This window comes from Anser cygnoides, chromosome 11, assembly GCF_040182565.1.
Source record: "Anser cygnoides isolate HZ-2024a breed goose chromosome 11, Taihu_goose_T2T_genome, whole genome shotgun sequence".
Lineage (NCBI taxonomy): Eukaryota > Metazoa > Chordata > Aves > Anseriformes > Anatidae > Anser > Anser cygnoides.
The window spans coordinates 5,992,343-6,018,731 of NC_089883.1; the positions used below are offsets into that span (position 1 = coordinate 5,992,343).

Sequence of the window (26,389 nt, forward strand, 5' to 3'; positions counted from 1 at the left end):
CAAACAAGCGAAGAGGAGAGAAAAAAATATTCAGGGAGAAGGATAGGAGTTATTAAAGAGAAAACACACTCCTCACTCACAGAGAGAAAGGATGATCAATGGATTTAGTCACAGAGAAATTCAAGCAGAAAATTGCTGCTGTTTTTTATCTGAGAGGCAGAAAGTTTAACCAAACCAGAATTCTCTCAACTCACTCCAAGGCAAACAGTGGAGAAAACCACTGTATTTTGAAACAGTAGGAAAGTGTATGTGCATGTGTAAATTTTTGTGTGCAATTTTACAATTTAATGATGCCAAATGAATTGTTAGGTAGAGCCCTTCCCTCCAGAAGTCTGCAATATGGAAGATCTTATAAGCTCTTTATACTCTGCCACGAGTTTTGAAACCCTGCCAGAATTAGAAAGCCAACCTCTTGCAGCATGAATAGCTAACAGGCTGTAGATAGGGTGGAGTCACTGGACTCAGCTGCTAACACAGAAATCCCATTCCTTCTTCAGAAAGAGGGTAAACCCATAAAATCAGTGAAAACTGATCAGGAAAAGAACCAAAAAATCAAAATGAAACGTTTCAGGCCTGTCTCCTGTAGCTTAAATTGTAAGGGGTTAAACATCTCACTCTGGACATAATGGTAGCATTTTGAGATGCTAGATATGTTTTCTTAATTCCTTTTCTTTGGTATGATTTGTGGTTCTGAGTGTGGTTTTTCAAAACCAAGTTTTGGCATTCTGGAGGCTCTTGCTGGCACTTGTCTGCATACACAAAATCAGCCCAGCCTTAGGACTGGCTGTTAGTGCTTCCAAAAATCAGATCACTATGCAAAGGCAGGAGGTACCAAAGCATCATTGAGCAGTGGAAATAACAATATATTTCTCCTGGAGCTTAACTGCTGTTCTGGGAATAGATATCCATAACTTTCTTAGCACTGATTAGGTGTTCAATAGTTCTCATCCCTGGATTATTGGTCAAAATGCCAACCAGGGTTGGAAATTCACTTTAGGGCCTCAGCAGGACCATCCAACCCTCCTGCACGGTGATGCAGACAGACAGATATCCTATCTGCGTGTCCATGGATGTTTCTCAAAATCCAGATCTGTTATAAGCTTGGTTTTAAAATACCACATCTGATCCAATCTGCTCTAGATAGACACTCAACACTCACCATCACCACCAGTGCTGAACGCCAGTCTTGTTGCTAGTGCTGCTATTTCCTTTTGGATCACAAGTTGTTTGCTGTTCTCTGTTATCCCAAAGACATCTGCAAGACAATGGAAATATAAGTCTATACATTTATGTTATGGAAGAAAACCTATGTATATAGATAGAGATGAGTTATAGATACAGGCAATGCTTTAGCTTTAAAAGTAATTGTTCTCTAGTTCCCTAAGTCCTAACGTAATTCTCAGTCAGACAGGATGCACTGCACAGTCCTGAACACTCTACTGCCTCACCAGACTATTTTTCTTGGGCTTACTTACCTTATTTTATTTAGCTTTGAGGCACATAAGATTCCTTGTGCTTCATGATATGATGATCTAAAAGACCAATATTCATATGCCGTGGATCTCATTTATTACAAAGTGAAGTATATAATAATGAAAAATAACAACAGCCCTTCACTCTCCAGGGTATCTCAACACCCTTATGGATGGCCGCACATATAGTCAGCACCATAGAAAAAAATGGAGGGGAAATGGCAGTGCACTCACTTTTCAAAGCTGGAATGCCTTTGGTCTAGAAGGCCAAATCCATAGCTTCATCCATAGCTTCTGTTGAGGAGTATATTACAGAGGGTACTGAAGAAAAAAAAAAAAAAAGTATTTATATTTTTTTGAAACAGCGTGCTTGCATGCAGAGAAAATGGGCCTTGTAGGTACCGAGGAGCAGGCAGAAAAAGGAGAATTCTCCATTTCAAAAGTCTGTAGGAATTATCATTAAACACCTTGAGGATTTTCAAGAGTGGCCAAAGGAGGATACTCCGTGACTCACAGACTAACACAAGAGCTGCCCATCATTGACTCTTAGTGCTCTACTGAGCATGAAAATAGTGGCATGAAAACAATATGAAAAGGCCTTGCAGGTAATTTCACAGGGTAACAAGGAATGCCAGGCTCATTCTAATTACTGGCACTGGGGACATTTAAATTAAGTGCTGGGATCTTTAGGGCAGCTTCTGTGTTTCACACACGTATTTTTTTTTCTTCTGTAAATTTTGTATTTTATAGCAGGCCTTATATAGGTGTCTTTTTATGTGCCTCCTTTTAGTTTGCAAGTTGCACTCAAAATATGGTTTTGAGCTTCTTTCTACAACTAAAAAATCTAGGGTATTATATAAAAATAAATAATTAAAATTCTCCCAATGATCCCGTGATTCTAACAGATGAGGTTTTAAGGAATGCCATGAGAAAATTACAAGAATTAACAATAGAACAATAATAATAATAGTAATAATAATACATGAACCAAAAATAAAATGCAAGGCCACAGTACCTAATGATTTCATTGTTTTCTTTTACTATCCTGTTGTAGTACACTGGCCATGAGCTGGCATTGCCTTGAAATACAGTTTTGTTGTGTGTGTCAAAGAAGCTGTCTTTTATTTATTTACCTAAATCCATTCACACGCCACCTGAACATGACAAAGTTGATGCCATCACCCTTTTAATAAACTCATATTGTCAAGTTACATCTATTTCACAAAACTATGAGATCAGAATTTTGTCCAGTATTTTCATTATTAAATCACTCAAGGAGTCCTTCTAAGAATTAATTTTCTGAAGGGAAGATGTCTTCTGTGCTCTGTCTTGTTTAAATGTTTGTGTTTCAAATACTGTTTAAAGTGCTTGAATTTCTCACCTTTAGATCCTTCTCAGTTTGTGTATGATCTTTATGGTCTTTTTCCGCTAAGAGGCCCACTCATTCCAATAAAAAGGTGATTTTCAAAAGAATTTCTGTCTTTATTTATATATAATCATAGTACAGATTGCATCAAATCCTTTAGAACATACATATAAAACACTCCTGGCTGGTTTCATGCAGCTGGGAGATAGTCGTCTCCCTGTGAAGTTTGAGATGAAATATTCAAATGTAAAAGAAAGCAAAAAAGGATATCACCTACCTCAAAAAGGTCTTCAGAAACCTTCTGGGGAGAGTTTGAGGAGCAAAGATAGGAATGATATGCTACCATTTTTAAGAAAGGATGGAAGAATCACCTCGACTGCTACTATGGAGAAATGTTTTTAAGGTTATTTTCAACTCCAGAGCAATAGTAGCAAATAATTTGCAAGCTCTCCCGAACATTTTAGCTAGAAAAGAGAGATTCTCAGAGGCAAAAAAAAAAAAAAAAGAGAGGTATAGACCATTGGCTACTGTATAATTGGCACTCAGCCCCAGCCACGGAGGTTGGAACTACATCCAAGCTTTCTCCAAGTCTGACACAGGGCATATATTGAAGTTGGAGGTAGTTTATTGAGAGCTTATTTGGACTATATAGTTCTGTCAAAATGCAAGCACTTTACGTACAGCTTCAGAAGTAAAGATGGAAGTGTAAAGTTACTACAGTTCTGAAATGTCCACTTTAAGCAGCTTGGAAATGCAGTAGCTTGATGTTTGTGTTTTGCAATAATATATTTTTCTACAAAATTTTACATATATTGATATACATACGTATCTACACATTTATGTGTATGCATATATATAGTCTATGCATATATACATACATATAGAATTTAGTCTATTAATGTGAAATTATTCTAAAAGTCAAAAGTCAATATAATATGCTGACTGAAGGAAAGATAATCTTTAACTTCAAATATATCAGAAGGAAAGAATTGCAAACTCATATTATTTTACCAAGTAGAGATCTGCAGTGGATTAATCAGACTTTCGCATTTGGAAGCAGAAAGCAAAGGAAGAAAATGTCTGACTAATCTTATGGTAGATGCCATGGGTAAAATCAACAAAATGTATAGAAGAAACAACCCTTCTTGGTTTTTAGGCACCCCATTTTTTACAGACAGACAAGACTTCTTAAGGACATTCTTGCTATCTTAATACCTCAATCTTATTCAGTGTCATTTCTGAATGAAACCATTGTTGAGGCAACAGTGAGTTGCATAGCTCCATCAGCCTTCTTTAATTTGCCTGGAGATTATGGGAAAAACCTCTATAAATCAGTTTTATGACCTCATGAAAAACTTACAGTTGTATGGCATCACTTGCATGAATTATGAGATAGCCACAACAAGGACCAAAGATGTCAAGGACGCCAAAGTGAAGCTTTATGTACCCTGGGACATGGCATTGCATTTCTCAAATCTACAGTTGGCAGAAAGACTAAAGGCAGACATGGAATCTAAACTTCCCTCTGTCTCCTAAATGCAGAGCAGTGATTTGGAAAGGCTGTGAAGGCATTGTTAAAATAGTCTTGAAAAGGGTCATTAGTCTGAAGATGTAGCAATTTAATTCTTCATTAGCATTATAAAATAAGCAGTATGTACACAGAAAAGAAAAAAAAAAATCATATAGTTCTTTAAAAAAGAGTTCAGGCCAAATGCATTTTTTTTCCCCAAACCAAAAGTTCTATTTTGAAATTTGTATAGCGCCTTTTACTAAGAGACTTCATGTAGTTGCAGTGGCAGCCACATAATTTTTATTGTCATTACAAAATAGACTTCCTGATGCTCTTTTCTCAAATTCCTTCTCATTTAACATGACCTCCCAGTGTTTTGCTGTGATGTGTCAAAATCAAAAGTCCCAATCCAAGCATCACTGAACTTTATGACATTTCTTGGTACTGTAAACCTAAAGCAAAGACTGAAATTTGCAATTTAAAGGATAACCTGAGAGACAAACACCTGCAGGTCGGGTTTCTCAGTGTGTTAGAGATAGTCACATGTATACCAACTGCAAGTTATATAGTTTCAACATAGAAACACTCATAACAAAAAACTAATTTTGTCAGAAATACATTTTGGAGGAAAACTGAAAGAAAGATTCTGACTGTGTTAGAGAATCCAGGCCAGCTTTTTGAGGGGACACAATATTTGTCTTTGCACTTTAATTTTCTACTACATAGTAGAGAATTAAAAAAAAAAAAAAAAAAAAAAAGTTCTATTTTGTCAAAGAAATTTTATTTTTTTTTGACACCAAATAAATCTTAAGATGTTTCCTGGCAAAAGTACTGAATGTTTCCATTGTCACTCCCATTGAAAGCAGAGACAGACTCCCAAACCTTACTCCCTCTATGCTGATTAAAATGTTTATCCTCCACCAATGGCAGCAATGCTCTGTTTAGGCAGCCCAAACATAACCCTGCTGTGAGTTCCCAGAACAGAAGAGGCGGAAGATTCTGGGCTCAGCCTGCGTGAAATTTGTCCAGGCTGATATCCCCTCACCTCCTTTCTGTCCCTCGTAGGCCATTGTGCTATAGCAAAATGTCCGGCAACTGGGGTCAGACGTGATCTGCTCTCCCCTCTTTGATATCTACCTTCTCTCCTCCCTCCCCTCACTTTAGATATCCTTGTGACTCATCTTGCACTTTAGTTTTATTCTGGGAGAGGATACAAGGAATCTGGGCTTGGTGTTGTGATTCAAATGAGCCCATATTCTATTTTAATTGCTCTCAGCATCTCTCTTTGTAACAGAGAGCCGAGATGATACACTTTCTGCTTTCTCCATTCCTGGGGGCTGCTCAGCTTGCTATTTCAACTAATGCTCTCACACAGGCCCTGCTCTTTGAGCCAATCCTCTGAGCTTCTTCTCTCTCCTTTTTTTTTTCCCCCTGCCATTATTCCAGGTGGTTACCCATCCCATTTCACTTACTCCAGTGTGTCACCAGGCTGCTGCCAAAAGCTCTTCTGTTTTTTCTCCTGTTGTGTTCACTCTTTCTCTTTTTTAACTTTTAATCTCAGCCCTAGGTGAGGTGTACTGAACAGACATGATGAAGCTTTCAGGATGTTAGAAAGTAAACTGCTGGAAGAGGTCAGTGAGAGCAGAAACCAATAAAGCACAAGAAGGAAGTTTGATACGTACGAACAAAGCAATTGGTAATGATGTGAAATAGTTGGGTCAAATGAGGGCTGTGCACAAATGAAAAGATTCACCTCCAAACACCTGAAAAGTTTACCTAACCTGCTTTTCCTTGACAGGAGCTAGTCTGTTGCTGTGAACCACCGCTAACAGCTTTACACCCTGCTTTTATTTGCACATCTCCACACACACATGAGCATCTGGCCATCAGCAGTGGGGTAGATTCCTTTTTCAAAAGAAACTCCTTAAATCCTATAAGCTTCCTGCTTCCTTTTCTCTTCCATTCATTGCCACTTAGTACCTGAAAAGTGTGATTTAAGACCAGGTTTCCAATATCCTCTCTTAGCACCAGTAAAGCCATTGAATTCAAACGGATGGCCTCTGATGTACGGGGTTGTTCGGCATAGAGGTGGCCTCACCGAGCTACTACTTCATCAGGCAGCAATCAGATAGTGCAGCTCCCATTAAGGAAGGCAAAATTCCCAATTTGCCAGGCAGGGGATGTTTGCCTACAAGAGTAAGATTCTTTTTTGAGATAGATTTCTCTTCTAGATCCCCAGGCTTAGGGGAAAAAAAAAATAATAGTAATAACTGTCAACTCGGATTATCCCATATTCATGCTTAGCAAAAATTAAGTTTTTAAAACAGGTGATGAAAACCAATTGGAATAGTGAGATATTTTGATGACCACAGTATATTTGAGACTGTTTCCTCTCCTTCCCTCCCTTTCTAAGGTGGTGGCAGTGTAAGATGAGAAATATTTTCTGTCCTTTGAAACTTGCAAGCTGAGGCTCTGCTCTTGGTACAGCTCTAGGGGATAGAAATGAAATAATATTTTCATGAAATTCTTTAGAAGGTAGAGAACTTTCTGTTTTTTACTCACTGTCTAGATGTCATCGCTGGCCTCCTCTAAGGAAGCACCCTGACACTTCCACGATGGCTGTGGTAGAGTGACCTGAAGGGAATAAAATTTCTAGTGCCTTGCTCAGCTGGCCACTGTGACATGACTTTCTCGTTCTCTGGGAAGGCTGCCAGCCTGCCAGCTGCAGCCTGTGCCACCCCCCGGTGGACCTGGAGGGCACTTTCCTAGACCTCAACGAGGGCAGCATTTATTAAAAGGAGAATTAAAATATTAATAGGAAAAAAAATATTATTTTATTTTTGTTTTGCTAATGACAAAGAACTCAATTTCTCCATACTTGGAAGCAGTTATATACCCAACTATGCCAATCTCAATATTATCTCAGATGGGTACTTGCTCCCTGGAGGCCCTTAGGGGAACGACCTTATGTCCCTCTACCTTTGATAAAGCACTGCCTGCATGCATATAAATCAATTAACATCATCAGCTTATGCTAATTTTGAATATAGATGGCATGCTGGAAATAAACAGAGGTGTTTATGACTGTCTAGAAAAGAAAACACAACGACAAGCTTCCCTCCTCCTCACTGTATGCACAAAACTATACCCACGCCATACGCACACACGTTGCCAGCCAGCCAGCCCTTGCCCCGCAAGAAGCCTTCATTTAGCTGCTTGTGCTCTCTCTGTTTTCTAGGGGGATTTTTGACAAGCAGAGCAGCCAAAATAACACACTGCAACACATAAACATCCCTTATCAACCATTTACTCGGCTTTGCTACCCTGCCAGTTGCATTCCTGATTTTGTTGTTTTTTCTGGTGTTGGTTTCTTTAATTTAGGATACTCCAAGGATTGGGAGGTTACCAGGCTGGCATGGAAAAGACATTTAGAAGTGGAAAGGATTACTCAAACCATGGAGAGCACTTCTTTTTGTCATAGCCTGACTATCCGTAGGAAATGACACATCGCAGCCTCCCCCACCCCACTGGAAGCACTACTTACCACAGGAGTGGTCAAGAGCCATGCCGACATCTCAGGTCCCAACAACTGCAGGGAACGCTTCTGCGAACACATCCAGGGGAAAACTGAGCCTTAAACCATGGAAGAAGATAAAAGAAGCCCCGGCAGCCCTTGTGATCAGATGGAGGGAAAAATTCCTTCCCGACTTCATCCCTGGTAAGCAGGTGAACAGTTTGTATGCAGCAAAGGCACTGCAAGCAGATACCCAGGGAGCTTTAAGGTCCTACAGGCTCATCAACAGAAGCTCCTTGTGTTTCATCCTGGAGGACTTCCCCTTTCTCAGGCTCTGCGTGTGTCTGGGCATGAGCTGGGCAATGTGTTGAGTATGAGGGTGCTGTTCAGAGAACAAGACACTTCAGTATATGACATGTTTTAGTGGAAGACATGCAGAACTGTGCTGAGAATCTATTGTCTGCCACTGACATATCTTCATGATAAACATATTCATGAACTAGGGATAATTTTTATCTCTGATTAAAGCTGTGAGCAGGCACAACTCTTTTCCAGTTGACAGCTCTGGGCAAGGAATGGATATGGCAGAATTGTCTAAAATACAAGTCAAGTTAATTTCTTTGGATCCTGCAAATCTCATCAACATGGGCATTTTCTGACAATCTGATTTACTTACCATCAGTGCCCAGCTCTCTATGCCAAGGCAAAGAAAAACAGAGGACATATGCTGAAAAATTTGTAACATGGTCCCCTAATCAAGTGCTGGCTCCATCCTGTATCCTGTTATAAATTGTAATCTACATTGTGTCTACTGTACACATGTCATTATTCTTTCCTCTGATATCTCAAACAGCTCTGCCTGATTGCATTTAAATACTTTTTTTAAGTCATTATTGGTTCTCCTCTTATTTATATGTTGCTGGGCTCAGTGGTTATCTCCTTTTCTTATTAGCAGAGGGACCCAAGGTTACTTTTATTCTTCATATCCGAGGAGCCAATTAACTTCCAGCCTCCCCCAATGCCATCCCAATAAATAGAGGCTGCTGTAGCCATATTTCCTTCCAGAGGGAGACCAGGATGTTCAGCCAATTCTGAATCCACTCATAGTGCTACTGCATGGTTGAGATATTCAGAGGACTGACCACTTGCCTGACTGCTGTGTGAGCTGCCTTCCTTGTCATGTTTCTGTTGTGCTCAGAGTATCTGTGTATCCCTGCCCAAAGGAAACTCATTCCTGAGCAATACTATGGTGAGAATCTCTCTTGTCAGAGGTGGGGGAGCTGAAGGGTTTTTTTATTTTTTTTTTGGGGGGGGGGGGGGGAGCTTGACAATAAAATATGTTCTTTTTTCTTTCTTCCTGCAGCCTCCCTACAAGTCCACAGAATACTTTTAAAATTATTTATCTTCCATTTAAAACTGCTGGGGGCCAGACCGGTCCCTGTGCTTTCTGGAGCAAGGAATTAAAACACCGTAGCAGCTTTCATGGGAACAGCTGTCCTAAAAAGAGAGTGAGGCACAGGCACACCCAGGGCACAGCCTCTCCATAAATAATGTGGCTCCAGCCCTCTTAAATATCCTTAGTAAGTCTCACTAGGAGTTGTGGGGAGCCATTATATTCGCTCAAGACCATGCAGCCCAGCAGCATAAAGCTGCTTCTCTGCTTGGGGGCAGAGGAGCAGCGCCAACACCCAGCACTTGCTGAAGCTGGCAGACTGATGAGGCAGCAGCATTTATGGTGGTCTCTCCCTTTACTCATGGCTTTCCTCCACGCTTTCTCCTGCTTTTGCAAATCCTTTCCCATCCTTCAACGTGGGGGAAGGCAAGACCGTGCAGGTGGCCATGTGCCCCGGGACAGGGAGAGTTATGTGACTGAAAGTTGGCGGAGCCCTGCCGTCGCCTTGAGTCCCAGCTGGTGGCACTACATCATCCCTGCAGGGCCCCGCAGGTGCCCCAGCACTGGCAGAGGGGGAGGGAAGGGATCAAGCAGGAGTCAAGGTCAGGAAGGTGATGCAAGGGGAGCCGGCTCCTTGTGGAATCAGGAAGGGTGTTGTGAGCATGGAGCTACCCAGCTACGGCCGTAAAACTAGAGAAGGGGGGACAAAAAGAGCCAGCTTCACACAGCAAAGTGCAGTTTGGGTCTGTAAAAGAGGCCTGTGCTGATCTGGAAGGCAAAGAGGGTCACGATGGGTGGCTGTGAGCAACATACAGTGAAGGATGGAGTGCCAAATCTTGCCAGCAAGGAGCAAAAGAACACCAAACCTCCATTTGTGACTCTAATAGGCGTGTGACACAAATGTGGTGGTAGTAGTTGAGCCTTCCCATCTGGCACTTCTGATTAATCAAAAGCCTCTAAAGCCAAGGAAACCTCTGAAAATATCCATCAACAAGAGCTGAGAGAGGGAGAGAAAGTAAGGCAACCCCAACTGTGTCTGCAGAGGCTGTGCTTGATGCTAACAGGTGGTGATGAACATCGCATGATTTAGAGCTCAGAGGGGAATAGGAATCTGAAGGATCAAATATCATTCCAAAACACAGCCAGGCTTTGGGACCTGAACATTCAGGCTCTGAGTCTTCCAGGACAGACATGAACTTGAAAACAGGGAGAGGAAATGTGGAAATCAGCTCCAGCTCAGCATTTCTTGCTTTAAAATTGCCTTGATTTTTAAATTATTACAAAAGAAATGACTAGCTCACCTGACATACCTACTTCCTCTAGAAAACAGAAAAATATGAAGCAAAGTCTGCTTTTGTTCATATCCTAGACAAGTATGCCAACCCCATTTCTTTCTTTCGATAGCATTTTGCATCCCTTACCCATTAAGTTGTGATGACACCTGTACCCATACCCTGTACGAATGCTGATTGGAAGGATGAAGACTGGCAGAAGTACAATCTACAAGTGATTTATGAGCACAATTCAGTAGCTCTTGTCAATATGCTTTATGAACAGCCTGGTTCCTTGAATTGCTGTAGGCATCATTTCTGCAAAGATACACGCAGGTCTCAGGTGCTCTGCAGGCAGCAAGAGCTCTGCAAGACACCAAGGAAGTAAAGGAGAAGGGATGGAGTAATCGAGTCAGAAACTGCGGAGGAGGGAAAATTCATTATCCCGAAGTTGCAGGGCTTAAGTTCAGCAATGGAAGAAGCTCACTGGCTTGGCAAAATCTTGCCTGGATTTTGCCACCAGAAAACATTTGAGGGCTCCCTTACCGTTGTCCCTGTTATCCTTAGCAGTTAACAGCACCCTGTTCTTCTCCTGAAGCAGAGACCTAACTTGAAAAGAGTTTATCCATCTCACAGTTAATACTAAGCAGTAATATTAACCAGCACAGGCTAGCCTATCAAACCGATGGTAAATAGGATCCGAATTGGTGCTGACAAAGATTGGGTGGGGAGACTGCAGAGAGCGGAGAAGGATTCATTTGCTTTCTCTATTGTGTCAAAATGAACCCTTTGAAAAGAGGACAGTGCAGCTTTAATAATAAAAAAAAAAAAAAAAAAAGGAAAGAAAGAAAGAAAAAAAGAAAGAAAGGTGCCTCAGTTGTCTCGGCAGCTGATCAACAAAGGAGCAGTCGTGAGCTGTAACCTCTTGGAGCTGCAGTCTGGAACATGACACATGTCAGGCTATGATAAATGGTGCGGAGTGTGTGCAATTTCAAGCGCAATGCCCTTGAGATGCTCAGGACCCCGATCGCAAATGTTATTGTTAAATTAAACCTTAAAGGAAGGATTGGAAAGGGGAGGGGTGGGTTTGTGCGTGTATGTGCGTATGCGCGTGCGTGGGTATTTATTTATATATATATATGGATATATGAAATACACAGAAGAGACAGAAAAAGCAGCAAGATGAAGAGAGAAAAACTTTGTATTTCTTTTAATTGAATTGTGCATCTTCTAGGTCTGGCTGAGCCATGGGAGAACTTCAGGCAGGATTTTCTGTCCTACAGCCATTTTATTACCTTTGCTCCATCACAATTTGATAGCTAGAGATCAGCTAACGTAGGTGAGTGTGAGAATGAAAAACAAACAAATAAGTAGGTACCTGCCACAGATGTGCAGCTCCTCTAGCTCAAGTGTTCTGCATCCAGATAGCTTTTAATCCAAATGAGTGAAGTTTCAGAGAGTTTTGAGGGCTAATTTGGGGAACTGCCGGTCTCTGAAGGCTTGTTTGTTAGTTAGGCTGTTTGATGGCATGTGTTTGTTCTTTCTGAGGCAAACACTTAAAAGCAGCTCTGAGAAAGAGGGGTGGTGTTCACAGCCATAACGTACCTTGGGGAGCACAGGGTTAGGTCACTGCAAGTCCTGGAGGCAGATTTCATCCCCAGCCTGTAGATACAGCCCCAAAGTTTGGAGGACACTGCTTCTGTGGTGCCAGAATCTTACTTTTCCTGTGGTTTAGACACTGGAGCTGGAACAGAAGCAGTTAAGACATTTTTTTAGACAAGAAATTGCAATAAAACAAGTGGTCAAGGGATATGGAACAGAAAAGGAAACAGAATGAGTGAGAGAAAAAATAAACCACCCCTGCATCTGAACAACCACCCCGAACAATCTTTTTGCCAGAAGAGGTGGTAAGGAGGGCTCAGTAAGCCTTACCCTCTGGCTTTTGCTTCATGTGGGTGGAGTGGAGAGCAAGGACCACATCTTCTGGGATCCCATCTCTGTAGCTTCCAGGTCCCTCCTTGCTCCCTCTGGAGAGACAAGATCCAACTGCCTCCATGCTGGGAATGACTCTTGTCACCCTGGACCTGGACTTTGACTTGTTATTCTCTTCCTTTCCTTCCGCTGCTTATTTCACACCTTCAATCTTTAATATGTGCAGAGGAATGTCCAGTTTTAACTCACCCAGATCGCTCAGAAGTCCTTTCTTTACCATCTCCCTTTCCATATTCCCTCCCCCACGGCATCCATGCTAAGTGCAATTACTGTAGGCAGTGCAGGAAACACAGAGGAGAATGGAGCTGTGTAAATGAGGGGGAGGACATGGAGGGGAGAGGTATGGGGTGGGAGATGCTGGAAAGTGTTCAAGGGGAAATGCTTGCATGACTCGCATAATTGAAGGGAAGAAAGAAGCAAATGAACAACATAAACCTTCCACTTGAAAAGGAGATGGGAAAAGCCCTTAAATCATAATGAAAAGAAAATTCAAACAAGCAATAAAAGGTAACAAAGGACTAGCAATGACTCATTAAGTAAGATATATTGTTTGCTCTAATTTCTCCCAGACACAAGATAAACCCGTTGGCCAGGAATGACCAGCATAAGTGACTTCCATGACCTATATAAAACACCTAGGACAATGAGAAGGTAGCAGAGACCTGGCCCCATCAGCCATATCCATCTGCTTATTGTCCCTGGTTGCCTCTACAGTAACTCCTTGTCTATTAGGGCCTTTGGAGTGACATGACAACATTATAACCAAGGCTCAGACTTGAGAAATATAATGAAGGCAAAAAGCACATTAGATACCAAGCTACTAAGTATTATTATTTTTAGAAGGCATCTTACGAACATCCTACAGCTTGTTTTGTACTTTTTGGCTACCGTTGCCTAGCGTCCAGGAAAAGTCAAGTCCTTTTTCGGTTCTTTGGAACATTTTCCCCATGTTTCTTGTTATTAAAGAAAATAAACATTAGACAAAAGCGGACTTTATTGTAACTATAAATAATTCAATGCAGATGGATTCATGGAAAATACCAGAAGGCAGATTTTGAGAGAGAAAGAAAGAAGAATGCTCTAAGGTTAGATGGTGAGGAAAATAGAAGGGGTGAAGAGTCAAGAAACTGCAAGATCTCAAGGAGAATAGATACAAACAAGGAGGTAACTAATGAGAAGTAAACGAAAATAAGGGTAACTTGAAAAGGCAACACAGCATGTATAAAAAGTTCATGGTTTTAGTTACAAGCATGGGTGCTTCCTGCCACTGTGGAAAAGAAGACATTTGCTATCTGTCTTGGGAGAGTACCATAGAGATCCATTTCATAATATCCCATACCGATGCATTACCTCTCTCAGCTTCCTCCTTTGGGGACAATTGGCAGTTGCAAATAATGTCAAGATGATTATTAAACAACTGATCCTCCCATCTAATGCTTACTTTATGTGACAACACAGACTCAGGTGTGTGGCCAAGCTCATCTCAGAGAACAGCCCAGCCACACACAGGAGTGAATTGTTCCATTTCTACTTTTTTCACAGAATTATGTGGGCTCAGAATCCCAAGTGGTTCACATGGATGGGTGATACAGTGACAGATGTCTGGGAAAAAAGCTCTTTTGGTTGAATAAATCTACTTGATATTCAATGCTCTGCCTCAGTCTAGAAAAATGCCCTTTGCATTGCCTTCTCTTGAACCAACGGATAGCAGTCCTTATTTTTCTAAACTGCTGAAGCCCTTTAAAACAGAGGTGAAATACAGTAGAAATGTACTTTAGCGGGAAGCTTGGAAATCCAAAGTCTACTCTTAACCCTGGTATCAGCTCACGATGCAACATAAATCTGGTTGCACCATACCTCAAGGGGGGGGATCTAAAAACAATTCAGCAGGGCTTCCAAGTGCTTTCATATCGTGGAGGATAATGCCAGGATACAATGCATCTGGCTTCATTCATATACCCAATATCTTTTCATATAGTTTTATAGTTCTATAGGTTACAGAGAAAGAAACCAGGAACAAAACAATTAGATTCAGTCTCCTCTTTTTCAGCAGCTGAGTTATGGACTACACCAACTGTTCGTGCTTTCTGTTTGTCTAATTTGAAGGGTCCAACTGTGAACCTTTCTAAGGAAACAGGGATCCTGCATACTTACAGTTAATATATGCCCATTGTGGCCACTTACTTATAATGTAAATCTTATTGGCCTTTTTTGGTGGGGACAATGGCTAACGCTAGGCACATTTCTGGGAGATGTCCATATGAATGCAGATAGACAAACCTAGGTGAATAAAGTCCACAAGTATTCCTGTATGTGTTGCTTTTGAAATATTTTTTTTTCACTATTTGAACAACAGCATGGGGGGAACTTGTTCTTAAAATTTCAGAGATCGGAGAATCCTCTCCAGCAGCAGAGCTTGTGTAAATGCTATCGGTTCTGAATCACATGTATGTAACCATAAGACATCTTTAAACTAACCTTAACGTGGAGAAGAAAAAGCTGTCAGTATTGGTATGTGAATGAGTATTTGACACAGCTATCTTTGAATGACTAGTTTTATTTGAAGATAAAAGGAAGTTCACTAAAAGCTATGTTTTCCACTAGTACGAAAGTGAAGATCAAAGATTTTTACAGGCCCAAATCCCCATTCCCCTATATTCTTGTTCTCTACTGCCTGTCCCCTCACTTACAACTCCCAGCATTGTTCCCAGAGTTCCTCAAACCATTTATTTTCTCTCCACTGCTTACCTACCTGAAGCAACATCAGTATATAGCCATTGCAAGACAAAAGGTATATATACACACAAAGGACCTCTGAGAACATGGAGAAGTAAACTGATGTCAGAGAAGAATGAACATGGAGAAAAGACTGCCCCATAGTTCAGAGCAGCTGGCGAGCAAATGAGTAGTGGGAAGGAAGAAGGGCATTTATAGGAGGAATGGAGTGGCTTTGCTTGATTACAAAGAACTGTTTCAAAACCACCAATTTTGCTGATGTTGCACAAGAGAAACGCAATGCCTCCTTTAGGTATTGGTTCTCCAGGGCAAAGGTGAATACCATACCAGGTGAACAAGTTAGGAACTTAACAGGAATCACTGAAGCCAGCATCATCATCATCATCATAATAATAACAACAACAATAATAATAATGAAAAAGGAAAGAGAGAGAGAGAGAAAGAGAGAGAGAAGGAAAGGAAGGAAAGGAAGGAAAGGAAGGAAAGGAAGGAAAGGAAGAAAGGAAGGAAAGGAAGGAAAGGAAGGAAAGGAAGGAAAGGAAGGAAGGAAAATACCTTTATGCACCATGTAACACATACAAGGCTTGTTTGTACAGTCACTGTTTTGAAAAGGATTGTATTTTTGTGATGCATTGTGGCTTTTTTTTTTTTTCCACAAAACCAAATGACAATGGATACTGAAATGGAAGGCAGAGGAGCTGTAAAACAGGTCTGTGAAGACAGATGAATCTGTCTCTCTTTCTCAAGGCTGCCTTTGGAAAAGGTGCTGCGGTATCGAGCTATCTTCTTTGAACACAAGGCATATAGAGAGAGAGACAGAAAGGTTTCCAGGGAAGAGAACCACCCAGCCAGAGGTGGGAAAAAAAGGCTTACTTTGAGCCTGTAAACATTTGAGAAACAGAAGTGGAAGCACAGGGAGAAATCATCTTCTTGTCATTCTCCTGCTTTGCCACACACTGGAGGAATGGCACATTGTTCTTCAGCCAAACAATGCCCCATTCCCACCACGTGCAATTTTCTCTCATTGGGAAAAGAATGTGAGCTTTACTTTGCTTTATTATCAACTCTGTGCATGTGGAGATAACTGCAAAGACTGGTTTGTCCCTGAAAGCAAAAATGAATTTTGATCAAAATTGGATTACGTGGCATTTCATTTCTCCTTAAAAATGGTGGTAAACTTATTTCCCATTTACTCAATATGCAAAAAATTAACAAAATAAAAACTGTCAAGACTAAATAATGGTACTGAAAAGGAAAATAAAGCCCCAAAAAATTCCTGAAAAATAATTGGACTGAAACAGCTCCAAGTCAGATTAGCTTTAAATCTTCTTAAGAACGATGAAGGTTCTTGCAACCAAAGGCAAGTTATTTCATTAGGCTGATTCTGCATATTTATTTCCCAGTCTGCCTACTTAATGCAATATTTCTTGGTTATCAGGGGCAGCTTTTTCTTGCTATATATTAATGACGTTGCATTAGGTTTAGAAGTAGAAGTCCAGGATCAAGGCAATCACAGAATATTAAGTGCTTAGTCAAGTCCCAGTCAAACTGTGGTGAAATGGGTTAAAGGGAGATGGTCAGAGCTGCCAATCCCAAAATACAACCCAGCCCATGAGCCCATCCTGCAGCCAAAGGAATAGTACTCTTTTGACTTTAGCAGACTCTGTTATGGAAAATACTTCTGTCTGAAACAAAATTGGCCTGTAATCTGGGTAAGCTATTCAGAGCAAACAGTGGCAAATTTAGCCCTTTCTCCTGTTTGTAAATTGTCCATGTATGGACTTTGTTTTTTTAGTGCCTTTGCACATATTTTTCTGACAAATACTATATATAAAAATATTGCAGCAGATTGGTGACATTGATTATGTCTTGTACTTTCTGCGATAGATCTTGGTGTATCACTGGTCCTCTAGGTTATGATGCAATTTAGCCATAGAGTCAATATGCTAAAATATCAGTGTAAGATGTACTAAATCAGATTCTTATGAATTTTAAAGACCATGTTTGAAGCTCTTCCTCAATCTGTTTACTAAATCAGTATGGTTGCTCCCAAATTAAAGTGCTGTACCCTATAAGCAAGAAGATCAGAATTATGAGCCATCATAATCCTACTTGCACTAGTAAATAATAGCTATTTCAGCTGTAAAATGAAAGCTACTTTGGGGGCCATAGTGTTAACACTTCCAGAAGTTCCCTACTGATATCAGCCTTCTGGCATTCAAAGTTGTCTTGCATGTCAGGCCAGGCTGTGGGTCCTGAGCTGAGCAAAGTGTCTGGCCTAGATCTACTGAGATGCAATGGAGATATCCCCTTTATTTTAAAATATTTGTCTTATACGTGTTTTTTGTTGCTGTTGTTTTGTTTTGTTTTGTTTTTGAGAGGATCTTATTGGTAATAAGGCTGTAATACCTAAAAGTGGAAAGTCTACGTCTACAACAAACACTGTAGAGACCCTGTATATCAGGTTTGGATAGGGAGGCAAATTCCATCCAAAGGTCTGAGGGCTCAGCCTGATGGTACAGAAACCTTCTGAAGATATTTTCTACCCTGAGCCTATATTTTATACAAAAATTGCAGCTTCAGGACTTGTGGGTTTAACTTCACCATGAAGCAGTTGAGGTCCATCTGGCTTACAGAGCAATGGAAAGCCCCATCTCCCATTCACCTGGATGCCCATTTGTACCCAGACCAGCTCACCCCCCCGTCTTCCAGTGCCAAAAGGGCAGAGCTCAGGCTGTCCTCACCTCCCAGGACATGACCAGAAAGAGGACCAAAGGCAGTGTACTGCATCCCAGGGTAGATATCCCTGCAAATCACTAAGGGATCCCCATACATTCATTATGTCCTGCATGCACATTCAAGCAAGGGAAAAGCTGTTCTACAGTTACAAAGAAACTATGTATTACCTGTGAGATATCTGATTCTCAAGCATGTCAAGGAAAGGAGAGCATTGCACGGGTCACACTGACTCCTCTTTTCTTGACATTTGCTTATATTTCTCCCCAGAAAGAAAACTTTTCTTGCTGATGTACCAGTCTCATGAAAAAAAAAAAAAATCCCCTTCTGCCGACATTCCTTTCTGAGTCTGGGAACCTCTATTGTCTTTTCTCTGGTAATAAATGATAATAATTAAAGGCAAATACACAATAATTAGTCACACTAGGTTTATCCATCTGGCATACCTGTATCTCATCACTGTGTCTTTGAAACAGATGACAAGCACCATATTGCACAACATCCTGCTAATGGGCCTGAGTAGGGAAAAAGAAGGTAAAAGGGTTACCACACACCCAAAAAAAAAAAAAAGTAAAAGAAAAAAAAAAAAGGTCACCATCAGGGAATGAGAACATTATATAGCATTAAGAAATTAGCAGTGGCTGACTGTCAAGTTATAAACCACCTACTGGCAGATGTGCTTTCAGGTGGGGGTTAGGAAAACATGGAAATATGTGTTACTCTGCTTAAACTACCTCCTGCTTAAAATACACCTGACGTACCTAGTGTTGAAATGAGGAACATTTCCTGGAAGATTTTAGCTGGATATGTAGATGTATAAGGAAAAATGAGCTATTTTAAGATCTTTTCTAGGCTACCTGAAATGTTTGGGTTTCACTCTGAGGATAACTCATTATGGACCAAGTAATCAGCTAGCTTGGTCCCTCTTCACTGTGGGCTGATTGATGCACACCAGGAGTCTCTCCATCCCTATCAGGCCTGCCTGAGAGAAGGCAGAGCAAAATTAATACAGCAAAGTATTTTCACCAAATATTTACTCCTTTGGAAAAAAAAAAAAATCATACAAGGCTGGCATTTGATTTCTGGGAGCTTCTGAGAAGCAGAGATTTACTTGTATAAATAATCACAGAGAGCCAATTTCAGTCACATGTATTTAGATTTCGATTAAACCTCCACAAGCGCTTCAACTTGCTTTCAAACAGGCGGCAGAAACTTGCATGCACTGAGAGCTGATTGTCTGGTGGTAATGATTTTCTGGTCGCAGTGCAGCCATGCCCAAGACAACTGATATGGAGCTGGGCCCAGCTATGTTACCTAGCTGCATAAAAACAAAAAAAAGCAAACAAAGGCAGTGCCTGGACAAAAGCCTTTAGAGCCTAGATATAAGACAAGCATCAAATGATTTTGTGCTTCCCTAGGTCTAACTTGCCTGAGTCTTGTATAGCTGCAAGTGATAAGTTGGCAACTTCTAAACCTATAAAAAGTTGAAAATAAAATAAATAAAATTATCTATAATATACTATGAGGAAATCAATAAATCAATCAAAAAATAAATAGATAAAAATTAGACTACTGGTAATTTATACCCATTACTCACCAAGGCTTCAAGGAAAAATCATACTTTGGAAACATCTAGCTGAACATCAATCTGCTCTGTTACCTGAGCAGATTTGCATTTGGCGGGTGTTTAGGGAACATCTCAACTTGGTCTTTGTAATGAACGTACCTGTTCTGTAGGTGTTATTGAGCCCCAAATCATCACAAGTTCTAGCGTGCCTGATGGAACTCTTTGCAGCTGAAATTTCCTTTGTTGGGCATCCCAGTCTGAGAAAGAGAATAATGTGATGAACATGGCTAGTCTTACCTGTGCTTACATGTGCTTAAGCATCCAAGGTTTAGTAGAAATGCTAAGGCAAATTTATTTGTTTTCACACAGTAATTCCAGTGCATTAGGAACTCAGACCTAATTAAGGAAATAAAGGAATTTAAGAAAGCAATGGGAAATGTGGTGTTTTCCCAGCACCTACTGATCTCTATACCTGACCATATTAACATAAGGAATGCATCAATAACAGATTTTTTTCCTTATACATCTGGAGTTTATCTTGCACCAAGTTTTTCACCCCAGAAGCAACTCATTTCAGTCTCAGCTAAGCCTACTGGTGTACATCACACACAATATACTGTGATGTTTTTGCATTAGTCTGCAAATAAGTTGCATCTTCCTCAACCTGGTAAGCATGATGAGACTCTGGGCTAGGGAGTTTGTATAAAATCAGAGCAAAAAAAAAATGGAGTTCGTTTTAATTCTTCCTAGGTAAATTAACTGGAAACAGCTTTTCAAAATACTTCCTGTACATAGTTTCTATACAAAGAGAGCTTCTCTTGTTTGTTTCTCTCTTCCTCTGGACAGTCCCTGGTGATGATTTTCACAGCTCTTATGGAAGCAGCTCATTGTTCTGCAGAGACTTAATTAAAGTGTACTTCCATACGAAATTAGGCTATTGTATTTATTTAAACTTTATGGTAACTGCTGTACAAGGGCTGTGGCTGTCTACATCCTACACCACACACCCACGTCTGTCCCCACCCCACCCCACCCCACTGTCACCACTCCCCAAAGGAAACGGGTAGTCATTCTGCCCTGGTTGAACTCCTCATCTACTCAAGTGATGCATTTGAACTTTAACCCATGGACAGCAATATTTGCTTGCCATGCCAGCATCTTTCACAGACGAAAGGTAAGCTGGAGTAGCTCTGGAGAGAGAGAAATGAATTGCTTGTGATTTTCTTCTCTCAAGCATTAGGTGATACCCTTTTGAATTTTTGCAGAACTTGCATGGGTTTTCACACTTTCTGTGCCAGTCCTGACGTCTTCTCTAGGCTAGTTTTATTCTTACGATTGAGCACTCCATTGCCATGGGAAAGTTTTTTTCTTAAAATTGAAATGTTTCAAAGTTAATGAGCTCCAGCCATATCAGTAATCTGCAATGTTAAAAGTATAATTTCCAAGAAAATATAATTACCAGGTATCATTCAAACATTCAAATGTTTGAAAAGCTATGGAATTTGATTTTTCTCTTTTTTTTTGGGGGGGGGGGGGGGGGGGGGAGGGGGCAGGGCAAAGTTGTGGATGGTTGCAATTCATTTTCAGAACGTTTCCACATTGAGATGAGTCTGGTTTTCAAAGAGTTGTTAGTAAATCCAAAACAACATCAGGTTTCATTGACTCCAATATGCTGAATAGAGTTGCAGTGAGGAATAAAAATCAAATAAATGTAATTAAAGCATCCAAATGGTCTGATGCCAATGTGATTGGCATTTATTATTTTGTCCACGGAGAATGAGCTCCCAAAAAGAGTTTTTCCCTGAGCTGCACCAGCAGAAAGGGGCTCTCCCCTTCTCCAAGACCATAATGAAAGTTCAAATTTCACTGAAGAGAGCCCAAGCACATCACAGGAAGAGGAAAGCTGAGGTTTCTAGCCCATCACTATCAGGATGAAATTGCATTTTCTGTCATACTCAAACATCTTGTTTAAATTAATGTTGCTGCAACACTATCATATACAGGGTCTTCATATTTAACCTAATTTCTCAGATTGGTCAATTAAAATACAAATGTCCAGCAGTTCATACATCACTTGTCTAAACACAGATTATAATCCAAGGCCTGTCCACAAATTATCTCATCTGTTTTCTGCCAGGCCTGTATTTTATGCAATTGATAACCTACAGTTTCTTTCCATCTGAACTGATTATTCTCTTTCACACTGTCCCACAGGGCTGTATGCTGGCCCTCATGCTTGTGAAACGCTGAATTGGCTTCCTCTTCTAAATCAGCATGAGGAGTGAATTATTATTGCTACATCATATCACTATCGCTCAGATTTGCTTTGATTTATCTGCAGGCTGATCCCAATAGCCCAGCTCTGCTTTCCTGCTGGGTGGATGTGTTGATGCAGCTATTGTCCCAAATCTCACGGTAGACAGACCATAGTCGTGCTCTTTCTTTGCATTTTGCCTGTCTGGATGATGGGCTCCATCCTGACACAGGGGCCACTTCCACCACACTGGAAGAAGATATGAGAAACCTCTCACTAGGCACAAATGTAATGATTCATCCCCACTGTGAAAACTTTAGCCTAATTCTTTGGACACAGAGACCAGCTTCAGCTTGAGGTTTTATAGTCACTGAAAACTTTTTTAATGCTAACTCTGACTATTCCTCTTCTCTGCATAACTGTCTGATTGCTGTATAAATCTCACTGAAGTCTGACTACCTCTTCCAGCAAAATTAACTTTTCTGACACTTGAATATATGCTTTAGAATTTCTTGCTCTGCTTCTTTTTTTGTTGTTGCAATCACAACTCAAATATCAGTTGTACAACAAAAGGTTGTTTCAAAACTGAAGAAAACACTGAAGAAGCTTCATGTTCAAAAGACAACATCTGGAGATGGGGTTTGAGTACAACCTTTTCCAGGTGCTATGTTTGCAAACCAAAGGGGACATATTCTTGTCTGAGAGGGCTTCCCATCTTAGGGAATACAGCCTTTAGTAAGTACCTGGAAAAAAATGCTAGAAAAATATGTAGTCTGATCTTTTGTGTGTTTTTCCCTATACTGGGCTCAGTTTCTAGGTAGAAGAAAATTTGGAGGATTGTCCAGGTCACATTAATTTAACTTGTTTTTGCTCAATGGCTGTAACCTCAGCTCTTTGCAATCTGCTGTTGCACATTCCTCCTTGCACAGGTCTAAGAAATTAGGACATGAGCTCAGCATCTTGAATAAGCTTCCAGTTTTACCTGCAATCCCTCCAAAGCATGTCACCTCAGCCCCCCACCCCATTTTTGATTGCTTCATTAGTGCAATCCCTTCTCTCCTCAGAGAAGGGCTGTTTTAATGAGCTTATTTTTGGACTCCAAAGGTGCTGCAAGGAAAGGCAGGGATGACAGTTCTCTTTGATGCAAACCTGATAATGTGAAGGCACTTGCTGGCATATTGTACCTACACTAGAGAAGGGAATGCAAGTGAGGTGATATTTGATCTTCCACAGCTAGCTCTTTATGATGCTCTTTTTTATACGGTTTGTATGTTTAACACCAGGCAGTGCTACACCAAGGCCTGCTCCTAAACTGAGTATGGCAGCATTTTAAACTCCCCTATGTTACCTTTCAACCCCTGAAAAATACACAGGGCCACACCTTGCAGGGCCTGAAGAGAAGAAACGAGGAAAAACAAAACAAAAATCCCAGCGACTATGAGAACAGGCAGAAAACTTCAGCTCCATTATCACTCCCCTTCATCTGCTCAAAACCCCTCACTGCAGGGGTTGTCATGGTGATGCAGGTTTGACCTCTCACTTTTTACTCTTCCAGGAGCTAAAAAGGTAAAAATGAGCCATTCTGTCTCGAATGAAAATCAACCTCCCTCTGTCAAAAGACGCTGAATTGCTTTTTTCCCCTTTGTCAAACCCGAATGTTTCCATAGGCGACGTGGAAATAAATAAATAACCGGCGCCAGGCACCAAGGAGCATCAGTGGGTTCAGCAGGATGCGGCCGTGGTGGTAGGAGGCTCGGGATGGGACTTGGCAGGAGTGGTCCATGCCCAAGTTTCCCAGAAGTCATGAGGAGCTGCATCCTGTGTTCCCCCTTCGTCCCCAGCTGTCTCTGCGGTCAGGTCCTCGCTCCGCCAGTTGAGCGTGGGGTTTGTGTTTGCGGCAGCTCCAGGGCAGAAAAATCAAACTATTGATTGAACTGTGTAGCAGCCTCATAAGGCATTATTAGCAGCCTGCTGTAAGTGAGACCAGAAAGGGTAAAATCATTTATTTTTATTAATATTCTTGAGAGTCAGGATTCAGCAAAAACTGCTGTTTGGCCAGGTTGGCAGCAAAGTGATGGCACTGTCTCCTTCTCTCTGGATGAAGCTGGTAATGCACATAGAGTGGTTTGTGTCTGGATGAGGGGGTGGCCTAATTTACTGGGATAGACCCCCTGTCTGGACTATGAGCCGAAGTAATCTCCTTCTGTCGATTACTTTTGAATCTAAGTCCTCTGCTTTGATAACCAAATCCTTCCCTGCTTGCTCGCTCCCCTCCTCCAGTCTCTCCTCCCACCACTTTCACACAGTGCCAGGGTAGCGTGACATGTGAAACCAGCAGGACTTCAAATCAAATATTCATGTTAATGATCAGCTGGCCTTGAATGAAACATTTGCAGAAGCTCTGATGCAGATGCCTCAACGCTTCATATGGCTCCATCAAACCTCTTCCTGCCAGAGAGGCTCCCCCAGTTCTAGCCTAAGAGAAAGTTACTGAATTTATTTGACAGAAGAGAAAAAAACTAAAGCATATATAAAAATACACACACATATATATATTGTGTGTGTGTGTGTATTTATATATCCTTTACATATATAAAGCGCCAGCCTTAAAATCCTGCTAAACTGCTATTGAAGTCTGAAGTCATCTAAAGTTCAAGTGTTTCCCATGTCTTTGGTATCAAAGTTCCTGAGGACCAGTGCTGCTGAAACTTGTACTGCTGTACAAGGGCTTCATGGCACCAAAACACAGGAGCCCAGCTCATCTCCAAGCACAGTTATCCTCAGACCAAGGCTCATCTCTCTAGAGACGCTTCATTCACACCCTTGCTTCTAGTTCTCTCTCCTTCCAAATGAGCTTTTAGTGAAACAAGTGAAACAGGCACGGCCTAGTAGTCCTTCCCCCAACACTGCACACACACACCAACTCCCTGGTACAGTCTGGTGCCTGGAACATCTCCCCCAGAGGCTTTAGGTGTGAACCCCTGGGATGTGAGGGCACTGCTGCCTCCCATATGCAAGAGAGCCAAGGCTGTGCTGAATGCCAAACTGCTGCGAGGCCCAAAATGGACAGTCACTTTTGCTCCTTCACCACTCAGCGATGATCATAGAGGCACTGAATATTCCTACTCATCCACCATCTCAATTAGCAACTTCCAGTTTTTTGAGAGCTGAGGAATACGTGCAACCCCCACCATGACCTACCTTTCTCCTTCACAGCCTTCCTCGTGTGTGCAGGCCTTCCTCTCCTCCTCACGCAGACCAGCAGCCTGGGAGATCCTCGTGGCAGATCCTGTGCTGCTCCCTCTTGCTCGTTTCTGCAAATAACTGCACGTTTTCCCACAGAAACCCAATCCTCCTCCAACTCCAGCAGTTGACCATCGCTCCAAAAGTCACCGCGACCTCTTAATTCATTCAGCGGAGTCACGTCATGCAGGGACACAGTAGATTGCTTCTTGCTCTCAGCTAGTAGGCCGCTGATGCCCTGAGTTATGAAGACAGACGGTATTAGTGCCAGTACTTCAAGAATATCTTGTGGTAGGGCATTCCACAGGTTAATTATACCTGTTAAGCTTTTTCCTTTACAGCATTAGAGCCCAGTGAGTCTGGTTTGCCTCTATAAAAGACGGTTGTCATGTTACGTGCAATCCATTTCTCTAGCACAGACAGGCATTTTCTAAGATTAAGCTTTACAGGGGAAAAAAAAAAAATTATCTCAGACATACCCCTTTGTCTTAATTTCAGCCATACCAGAAGCAAATCCAGCTCTATTTAGACTTACTTTGGGGATCGGGGGTGATAGGGATTGAAGCATATAGTGCCCTAATCCCATTGTTTTCGTATCGTAATGCTCTGGAAATAAGATAGCTGAGGGATGATAGGTAGGTGCTAACTTCTGTATATTTATGATCCTAGGTACAGCCCTGAAATGCAAATTAAAAAGAACTCCCCCCAACAATCACTTTCTCTCTCTCTCTCTCTTATCCTGCATTTTCCGCAGCCTGAAAGATGTAAGTCATTAGATAAATGACTGCCAGTGGAATGCTATAGCTGTAACGTAAACTATGAAGACTAAATCCATACGAAAAAAATAATACATCCCCCAGAGAAAAGTTCTGCTTTTCACATTTAAATGTACTAGTTATCAGCTATTCCTGTTCACAGGGCATTAAAATACATGCTGTTTCCTAAGTCCTGATGCAGCTCTAACTGGACTCAAGCTTGGAGCTAAAATAGCACATATTTTACAAAGTGGTGTAATGTAAAACAGTCGTCTAAACATCTCTCTCCTTACTAGGTCTCTCTAGGGCTTTCTCCACAGAATCCTGCTTCTTCTTTACAGCGTCATCATTTATGTCTTTGTTTATTAGTGGAATGAACTTGTCAGTAATTGTATTCCCACCAGCCAGCCCCCGTCCCAGCTCCCTACACGCTCATCTCGCCGGCTGGGGTCGGCAACAATGGGGAGTGCTCCTGCCAAAGCCGTTTCAACATCAGCCCTTCAGCGTGCTGTGGAGCAAGGAGGTCGCTCCCGGAGCCTCGCCAGCGGCCTCCCAAGCCCAGAGGTCCCTGCCAGGGCTG

At 41.4% G+C, this 26,389-nt stretch overlaps 1 long non-coding RNA gene across 2 annotated transcripts; it reads right to left on the reverse strand.

The window, feature by feature from the left end:
* Window positions 1-27: 27 nt before the first annotated feature.
* On the reverse strand, window positions 28-25,507 carry LOC125183721 (uncharacterized). Of its 2 annotated transcripts, XR_007166188.2 has the most exons (9): window positions 25,373-25,507; window positions 25,013-25,292; window positions 19,717-19,814; window positions 18,437-18,505; window positions 12,459-12,669; window positions 12,132-12,270; window positions 7,893-7,952; window positions 1,707-1,793; window positions 28-1,255 (listed from the first exon to the last, which is right to left on the reverse strand). It is a non-coding gene; the product is annotated as an uncharacterized lncRNA (long non-coding RNA). The 2 variants fall into 2 exon arrangements; XR_007166186.2 differs by lacking the exon at window positions 12,459-12,669.
* Between the last annotated feature and the right edge of the window lie 882 nt (window positions 25,508-26,389).